This window comes from Dendrobates tinctorius, unplaced genomic scaffold (genome assembly GCF_039654945.1).
Source record: "Dendrobates tinctorius isolate UK_male_01 unplaced genomic scaffold, ASM3965494v1 ptg000058l, whole genome shotgun sequence".
NCBI classification, from domain to species: domain Eukaryota; kingdom Metazoa; phylum Chordata; class Amphibia; order Anura; family Dendrobatidae; genus Dendrobates; species Dendrobates tinctorius.
In genome coordinates this window covers 13,022,190-13,032,302 of record NW_027361726.1, presented here as the reverse complement: position 1 = coordinate 13,032,302, position 10,113 = coordinate 13,022,190, and the positions used below count along the sequence as shown (strand labels likewise).

General features: G+C 43.3%; 1 protein-coding gene across 3 annotated transcripts in view; it reads left to right on the top strand.

The window, feature by feature from the left end:
• Positions 1 to 612: 612 nt before the first annotated feature.
• The window catches only part of LRFN5 (leucine rich repeat and fibronectin type III domain containing 5), a 337,342-nt gene continuing 327,841 nt past the window's right edge, over positions 613 to 10,113 (top strand). For all 3 annotated transcript variants that reach the window (XM_073578035.1, XM_073578039.1, XM_073578041.1), the window contains exon 1: positions 613 to 1,833. The gene's annotated coding sequence lies outside the window, so the exon portion shown is untranslated. The remainder of the gene's footprint in view (positions 1,834 to 10,113) is intronic.

Genomic DNA, 10,113 nt, shown 5'->3' with positions numbered 1-10,113 from the left:
TAATGCACAGCAGGTAATAAAGTTCCAGAAAAAAAAAAAAGTGAAATCAAGTATCCACATTGGTTAATGAGGCGTCTTCTTCGCAGTTAATGCATTTCCACCAGCACAGGACAGACAGCAGAGGCTTCTTACTCCTACACCAGGCAGCTGGTACCACATCCTATAGCAGGAGGAGGGATCCTACCAAAAGCCTGATCTCTAGGCAGATAACACATGGATGAAACTCTCAGGCAGGGCTAATGCACCAATCCTAAAAAGTAGCCTTCTTTGGTGCCTGTGGGGACTACAAAGCAGCATGTGCAGAACTCCTGCACCAGAGAAAAGATCATGGGTAATTGCATTGTTACCATAGTTGTTTCTGAGAGCCAATGCCTACATTGTGCATGTGGATGGATTACCCTAGTCTAGGTAGTGTCATTGCATAATCCACTTAGGAGGCATCTGAAGAAGGTCCCCACTCATTCCTCCTGGGGGACTGGAGAGACACGTTGGTGGCATTCAATCACTCTTAGGATTAACTCAGCGTGGAGGCTGTACTGGGGGAAGAGCTAGGTGCAGCTGTGCAGTCCTCCTGCTGAGATCTGCTCTGACTCTCCTAGCTCAGCCACTTGATCGCTCTCACTGCAGAGACGTTGGCTCAGCCTTGCAGAGGAGGCTTTGCCTAATGCAGAGTGAATGCGCAGGAATGGCTTGGCCAGTGCTGGATGAGAGAGACCCACAGCCCTACACCCACCAGAGGCTTCCTGGGCACCACTGACTTGCCCTGTGTGCAGCATGTCTCAGCTGTTTCACCCAGGCAGGGGCTGGAGGGAGCTGCTGCAGCCTTTTGGAGAGGGTCTCCTTTTTCCTGTCGTTCTCTGGATCTGTGTCTTTGTCTAGTGAAAGGTGGTGGCTTGGGGAGGTGGAAGAATAGATCCCTGGAAGCAAACCACTGCCTAGTGTCTGCTGCCCATGTATGCAGCCCTAAATCCTACCCCATATAAGCAGGCTGGAAGGAGGAGGAATTGGACCTGCTGTGACCTTCAGCACCATGGACAGCGACCCAGCTCAGCACCCTGTGCAGGTCCCTTCCAGCACTATGGACAGCAGTGACCCAGCTCAGATCCCTGCCTAGATCGGCTCCAGCTTGTGTAGTGATCGAGGATCTACCATTCGGATTGCCTCCACCCTTTTTTTTCCCACAATCTGGATCAGAACCTTGGACCACTTCATTTCCCAGCTAATTATTCGGATTACAAGTGCAATAAATCCCTTGGTTTCCCCCATGGCTGCTGCTGCCAGTGGGTGCTGTCCGGCTCTGGGCATTATGTTGCTGCTTGCATTAAAGGACCATTTTATGGATTAACCTGGATCAGGTACATTGCAAGGTCAAAGCTCCCATATATCAGGCACTGGCATCCCGAAACAGGCTCTTTTTTTGGATTTACTCCTTTGTAAACTATTGTCGGGTCTTATTAGCGCAGTATGATGTGTCCTGCCTAGGAAGTTGCTGGATAAAGGGGTCTTGTGATGTGTGGACGGGCTGCATGCTCTGCACATGGTGGTGGTCTCAGCCCTCCTGTCGGTGTTGGGGATGTCTGTACCCACACATTCTCCTCGCTACTGCTCTGATCCCCACACATTTCCCTGCTGTCATCCCTTGTAATGGAGCATTCTGTGGATTACCTCTAGGATAGCATTCTAGCATGCCAATGCTGGGAGATGGCAAAGGGCACACAAGTTACCGGAAAACAGTTTGCAAGAAGCCTGTGAGATTCCCCCCAGGCAGCCTGTTATCACTGTATCTGCAGGTAAAAAGGCTGACTGCAATCGTCTGTACTCCAGAGGCGACAGGTAAACACCAAGCTTAATCCTTCCCTAAAATTGTGTTGTGATCTTGTGTCTTATGGCTCAGCTGCATTGCAGACTGCTTTACTTATTAATGCTTTTTCGCATTTGTTAGAGTGGGCTGAAATACCCAGGGGTTCCTGTTGTATGATGTTCTAGCAGAATCTTTTCTATTAAATGGAAAATAAATCTATACAGGGGCACTTAATCTATCCCTGGAATGGGAGATCAGTTACATAGCTTCCTGGACTCCAGCTGGAAACAAAGTATCTCCATCCAACCTTCATATCTTCTCAATGGAAATTTACACATCTTTTACTGAACTAGGAAGATATATATATATATATATATATATATATATATATATATATATATATATATATACACCATCAAGACAGAAGGGGCTATATTGGATTATGACAGAATTGGGGTGGTGGTGTGGCATATATGGACTTCTACAGACCTTCCTTCCATGGCATATTTTGGACTGATCAAATCTACTGGAAGATATATACCATCTAGACAGCCATAGAGTAGGTGATGCATAAGTGCTTTGGGTTATGGCAGAATTGGGGTGGTGGTGTGACATATATCGACTTCTACAGACCTTCCGTGGCAGATCTTGGACCACTCAAATCTATAGGAAGATTATATACATATACATATATACATACAATTTAGACATCCATAGAGTAGTGGGTGCATAAGTGCATTGGCTTATGGCAGAATTGGGGTGGTGGTGTGGCATATACAGACTTATATAGACCCACCATGTCAAATCTGAAGTCTATAGGAAGAATAGGAAGACATATACAAATATACAGGCAGCTATAGAGGTGGCATAAACGGAAAAATTTGGGTGGTGATCTAACGTACATAGACTTCTATACTTCTATAGAACCACCAAGGCAGATCTGGGACTACTTAAATCTATAGAAAAAAGAGGAAGATATAATATATATAATCCAATTAGCCATACAGATGGGGCTACATTGGCTTATGGCTGAATTGGGTTGGTGGTGTGGCATATATGGACTTCTATAGACCTACCATGGCAGATCTGGACTGCTTCAATCTATAGCAAGATATTATATATATATATATATATATATATATATATATATATAATCTAGGCAGCCATAGAGTAGGGATGCACAAGTGCTTTGGCATAAGGCAGAATTTGGGTGGTGTTATGGCACGGATTTCTTCAGATCCACCATGACAGATCTGGGTCTGCTAAAGTCTGTAGGAAGGGAGGAAGATTTTGTGTATATATATATATATATATATATATATATATATATAGATAGATAGATATATATGGTAGGTGGTGCATAAGTGCTTTTTGGCTAATGACAGAACCTGGCTGTTGGTGAGGTGTAGGTTACTGGAGTCCAACCATGACAGATCTGGGACTGCTGAAGTCTGGAGGATTTCTCCATAAGCAGCACTTACTCGGATGCATATGTGATTGTTTTAGTTATGTAATACAAGCAGATGGCTCGGTGGGGGGTGGGGTGGGGGTTTTACGGCCAAACATTCAGCTTTTGCATAGTACTGGTGCAATATCTCTGGAATCCGTTGATTGGAGTCATCCAATGATCCATTTTCTGACTCGGAGATATGAAATGAAGCACTGGATCTCTGCTTATTTCAGTGATTTTTATTTATATATTTTTTTTTTCATTTTATTTTCGAAAACAATAATGCGCTTACCTTACAAGATGGTCTCATCAAAGTTTCATGTTTATGGAGAAGAACAGGTTAATAATTCAGATGCATTATGCTTTATTTGTCTGGGTGTTTTACAGCAGTCACATATTTGATACTGGCTCCTAATCCCCCTTCTTGGCCTTTGCATCCTTGGAGATCAGGCCAGGGAGGGTATGGTGATATTTCTCTATTTATAGGCAACTGTTAGGAGGTCTTTTATTTTATTTTCAATGCATTTCATATTTTCCTACATGAAGGCATTTGCAGGCTGGTGAAAAATAATAGAACACAGGGAGGTGCAGTTCCGAGGGCTGACAGGATGGGGGTGCCAGTGGGCTACCTTTAAGGTTCTCTTCAAACCTCTTTGCTTTAACCCCTTCTTTGCCTGTTTCCTATCTAACACTCCGTGTTAGAAAAAAATAACATATGGTCGATTGATATCCAAAATTACCTCCATTTTTAGAACCTGTCCTTCTTCCTTCTATAGGGCATCCTTTAGTTGTTGGATCACTAATGCTCTGTGTGACACATCGACACCTTGTCTGGAACGTCTCATCAATTAATGGAGTTACCTAAGGGACACAAGAACTTATTTGGATTTAAGGGTATACCTCTTATATAGAAATTCATATATGGTGACACCGGCCGACAGGTGTCAGTGCTAAATGCGATGGCCCCATGACTATAAACACATCTAATATATTAATAAATGCCAAATATCCTCCCTATTAATATCTGGGTTACATCCATGACCCAAATGATCATAAACGCACATGAAATATTAGTAAATGACATAAAAGTGGTTGTTCAGATCAGTGTTACATATAATGACCCCATGATTATAAACACCTCCCATATAATAGTAAATAGCTGGCATCTTTGTTACTAGGACCTGGGTTACATACGATGACCCACTGTTTATTACACATGGAATACAGTATGGATTTTGCTTATTTTCTGATCAGTATGTCGGTGCCATATGTTCCCATAAAGTTCCCATAAAGTGCATTGCATTGGAGTGCTTCATTTTTGGATATTGGTCTGGATGAGCTCTGGAGACATTTCATCTTGCAGAACGTGGCTGATACATATTTATAAGAGCAGGATGACTTCCTTATCTGACTGATTAGGCAGCAAACTAGAATATGCTCTCTCCAGTCTCTGTACATTGGCAATCTGGATCACTCACAGGCGCCAATTAGATGGAAGTGTCTCTATGACATGTACAAGGCTGCAGAGTCTCAGTCCCCCCATGAGCGCCCCTCCGACAATAATCTGGCTTCTTTTTCCATTGTGATCCCTGAGATTTGTTACAAAATGAGCTCACGCCATTTTGGGTGCCCTGTAGTTGCATTCAAAGCAGGGATTTACATGGAATCAGAGCAGCCTGACATATTTCTTTTTTTTATCCCCCCCTTCTTCCCTGCTCCTCTGAAAGGATTCCTGTACATGCCTGGTATTCAGATGGCAGAATGCTCACCATACAACTGCAGGGAGGAGAGAAGAGAAAGGAAGGGATGGGGGAAAGCGAAAGAGGGAGAAGGAAGGAAGGAGCTGGGAAAGAGGATGGAAAGAGAAGACAGATGGAGACAGAGATAAGAGGAGAGAGAAAGAAGAGAAGAACTGGGGAGAAAGACAAAGGGATGAGAAGAGAGAGTGGAGGGGTTGATAGATAGCTAGATAGATAGATATAGAGATAATAGATGGGTAGATAGAGAGAGAGATAGATAACAGATAGATAGATAAATAGATAGATAGATATGGGATAGATAGATAGATAGATAGATAGATAGATATGAGATAGATAGCTAGATAACAGATAGATAGATATGGGATAGATAGATAGATATGAGATAGATAGGTAGATATGAGATAAATAGATAGATAGGTAGATAGGAGATAGATAGATATGAGATAGATAGATAACAGATAGATAGATAGATAGATAATAGATAGATAGATAGATCAATAGATAGATAGATAGATAGTATAGATTGTGAATCTAAGTTTACACCACGTATCATTTGCTTTATTTTGATCTAAAAATTTGTAAGAAAGATGTGCATGACAGCTTTCCAGTGCAAATTCAGCCATAAACATGGGGCACCTAAAATAGTCTCAAAGTTAATTACTAGGTGATACATTTCGATAGAAATTACTTAGATAGTTATATAAAGACATAGATACAATGACTCAAAAAAACGAAGCTGCGCATCACAATACTTCAGTGAAACAATGATTGTAGTTCATTCACCAATATACCTATTGTTTCACTGAAGCCTGGTGGAGATCAGCCTCGTTTTTTGATTTATTGGATATGGGGAGGACTTGCAGCTGGTGACTTGGAGGACTGGAACTCTTCTTCAGGACTGAAGATTGTGATGCTATTTTTGGATGGTTGGTTGGATGGGTGGATGGATAAATAAATGGATAGATGGCTCAATTAATGAATGCATGAGTGGATAATAATAATAATTTTTATTTTTATAGCGCCAACATATTCTGCAGCACTTTACCTTTTTGAGGGAAATTGGTGGATAAATGGATAGATGGATGGATGAACGGACGGATGGATCATGGAGGAATGGACAACTGGATGGATGTTTGGATGGACAAATAGATCATGAATGGACAGACAGATGGATGGAGAGATAGAGCATGGATGGATAGACGGATGGATGGACAGATGAAGGGACAGACAGATCATGGATGGACTGACGGATGATGGATGGACTGATGAATAGATCATGTATGGACAGACAGATGCATGGAAGGACGGATGGATAGATCTTGGATTGACTGACGGACGGATGGATGGATGAGGGGTCCCTTTAGACTGTGTGCTTTCACAATGATTGACTTATTAGTACAGGCATTGTTTGTTTGCTACATAACGACCAATGGACATTAAAGAAATGGGAGTCTCCTCTATAATCCAGAGTGGACAGCCATTGCAAAGCATAGATCCTGCTTTGAAGGGCTAATCATTGCTGTGATTTACATGCCATGCAATACCACTTTACAGCCACTGCAATTGAAATATGAGACCACCCCGGGCTTACGCTGTAGGTAACAGCCTATCATTAGGATAACTGCTGCCTGATCCTTGGTGATTGCCTTTTTAAAACGGTTGATCAGACAATACCAGATCAATGAGGGTCCAACACCTAGCACCCCGCAATGATCAACTGGTTCCAAAAGTAAACAATGCATGGGACCAGAGCACCACAACTCTGTACACAGTGTAGTGGCCATTTTGGGGTACTACAGCTCACCTTCAATTGAAGTTACTGTTCTGTGAATTGCCAATGCATTGTTCTGTTTTGGCTTCATAGATTTCCTACTTCCTTTCATCACAGAACTTGGTAACAGCTGATCCATGGGGTTGCTGGGTGTCAGATCTCCACCTATATTGATGACCTAAGCTACGGATAGGCTATCAATATCTTAGTCCTGTATTAGGCTCACTAGGTGAGGTGGATCTTCAAAGCCAAAGGTCTGGTTGGCACACAGGCAATGGACATCGATGCAGTAGCCAGAAAAGGCATGCGGGAAACAAGTAGCAGAGCTACTGGAAGCCACAGATAGACTGGAGATGTCCTAGAGACTGCAGACAGGTAGCAGAGGTACTGGAAGCCACAGGCAGACAGGAGACATCCTAGTGATAGCAGACACGTAGCAGATGTATTGGAAGCCACAGGAAGGCAGGAGAAGTCCTAGAGACTGCAGACAGGTAGCAGAGGTACTGGAAGCTGCAAACAGTTAGCAGAAGTACTGGAAGTTGCAGGAAGATGAGAGACATTTAGGAGACTGCAGACACATAGCAGAGGTACTTGAAGCCGCAGGCAGAAAAAGAGATGTCCTAGAAACTGCAGACAGGCAGCAGAGATACTGTAAGTCACAGGCAGATCGGAGACATCCAGGAGACCTCAGATAGGTAGCAGAGATACTGGAATCTGTAGGCAGACGAGAGATGTCCTATACACCGCAGACAGGTAGTATAGTACTGGAAATCGCAAACAGGTAGCAGAGGTACTGGAAGGTCTAAGCAGACTGTCAGGAACACCGGACTACACTCACTCACTGAGCCAGTGCGCATGTCCTGAGTACAAAAACAGTGTTCAAAGATACCTGTGGAGCAGGGCAGCAGCGGTGACAATGCGTGCTTCAAACTATCAGGACCTGAAGCACACGACTGCTGGGGGCGTGGCCTAAGCTCCACAGAGCTAGGAGCTGCAGGGAAACTCCTAGAAAGGTAACTACGGGACAAGCTACCAAGGGGCATAGACAGGGGCGGAAACCAGATCAAGCCAGGGTCAATGCACTAGATAGCAGGACAGTACCAAAGGGTTAGACAGAACGGATAGTCTGCACGTAGCAATAGATCAGAAAACCAGAACGGGCACTGGACGGTACAATAGGGGCAAACGGTAGCGGAGTAACAATAGCCAAGCCAGGAGGTCAGAACCAGAGAAGACAATAGTACCTAAAACGTGAGACGGAGTTCAGAGTGAGGGGACAGGCCGGGTCATACATGGGAATCAAACAAGCAATGCAGTATACGCACACCAGGGGGGTCGGTCAGACACACAGCCAGAATAACAGTATAGCTGACAGAGAATGGTAGTCTGGAGTGAGTATAAATACCCCTCCCAGATCCAAAGAGAGTCCGGCAAAAGTTAACCCTGTGAGAACAGGACATTAACCATGTCCTAACCATGACACAGACCAGAGATGTCTGAGAGACCGCAGACAGTTAGTAGAGGTACTAGATGTTGCAGGCAGACTGGATATAGCAAAGAAACTGCAGATAAGCTGCAGAGGTACTAGAAGCTGCTGACAGGTCGGAGACATCTGGGAGAGCACAGACAGGTTGAAGACGTACTGGAAGCCGAAGACAGACAGGATATGTCATGGAGACAGCAGACAGGCAATTGTGCACCTACAAACTAAGAGAATTAATATCACGTCACAGGGGTGTGTCTTGTGGGCCTTATATAGGACTAGGTACATAATAAATGATAACATGGGAGCATGCTGGGCTATTTGCAAAGTCTGACATGGAGCATAGAGTTTAGTGGACCAGAGTGAAGGAAGCAGAGACCAGACCAGGGACAGATGTGTAACACTCTGGACAACCTTTTTATATAGGATATCTGGTTGAGACAACTTTAATATTTTTTGCATTTTGCTCCTAAAAGAGTAACAGTCCTCATCTGACTGGTAGAAATCATATGGCTACAAAGAGAGCAGCCCTAACACAATGCCCTCCTTCCTCTTATTTCTTGCTTTTACCTAATACACAATTCACAGGGTTTCTGGACACTATTTAAGAAATAACGTGATACAAATTATGCAAATATGACTTAATTTGTATCGAGCAACATTACCTTTGAGCAATAATTAAGCTGGAGACACAATTGGCAATTTGGGAAGTTTTGCGTTGCCTGTTGGCAATAAAGGAAAGAAGGCGAGAAGCTTCTCAAGGTTTTAATTTAGCTTGTTAATTACCATGATCCCTTCACATGAACTCTCTGCTGAAAACTGGAACATGCGGTGGTATCGGAGGATGTTTTACAAGGCTGTGCAGCCTGGTACGGTGGGATTATGAGTCACGTCATGTGTTGATCTGCTCAATCAATTATTATAGGCAGCTCACTGCTCCGGGCCATCTTATATCGTAGCATTAAAGTGTAAGGCATACTATATTAATAATTACTAAGCTTCCCTTCCTGCCAATGCACATGGGTACATTTGTCAAGTGGGAGGCCGAGACAGAAATGCTAAGTTGATACAATTTGCTTTTGTTTTGTGCTGTTCACATGATATATTAGTAACCAGCTTCAATTACATGAATCTCATGTTCCAGGCAGGAGATCTGTGTCCGATAAGTGCATGTAATACATGTTGTCGGGAAGGGGCGAGGCATGTGGCGGTGCGAGCACAGTGCAATCAGTTAGGATGACAAAGCCATTACTGTTTGATCTACTATGTTGGAAGTAGGCAAAATGAGCAAGAAATCTTGGTTATATGTAGCCGTCAATCATATTTATAGTCTTTTGCCACAGTGGTATTAAGAATGATATTAGCATTGAAGAGGTTGTCCGGGACTTTGATACTAAAGGTCATCCATGGTCATTGCGCCCTAACAGATCAGCAATTTGCAGGTCCATAAAGTAAACAGTGAACGCCATAGATCTGTGCATTGTGTAGTGGCCGTTCTCAGGACTGCAGCTCAGCTCCCATTAAAGTGAATGTGATTTGAGCTGCAGTACCCAAGAATGACCACTACATCGTGTATGGATCTGTCATATCCTTCTGGGCGCCATAGGACTTGTAAATACTAATTGATGGGAGTATCAGGTGGCAGACACCTACCAATCTGATCATGATGAGCTATCTTTAGAATATCAAAAGTCCCGGACAACATTTTTAAGGCAACTTTACCAGTTCGGCCATAGATATCTAGAGTTCAGAAAAATAATTTTTCCATAAATTCTTCCATAGGAGAAAGAATGACCACAGGAATCCCAATGTTACAGTATTGGGCTTGTACCCCAATGCAAAAGGACA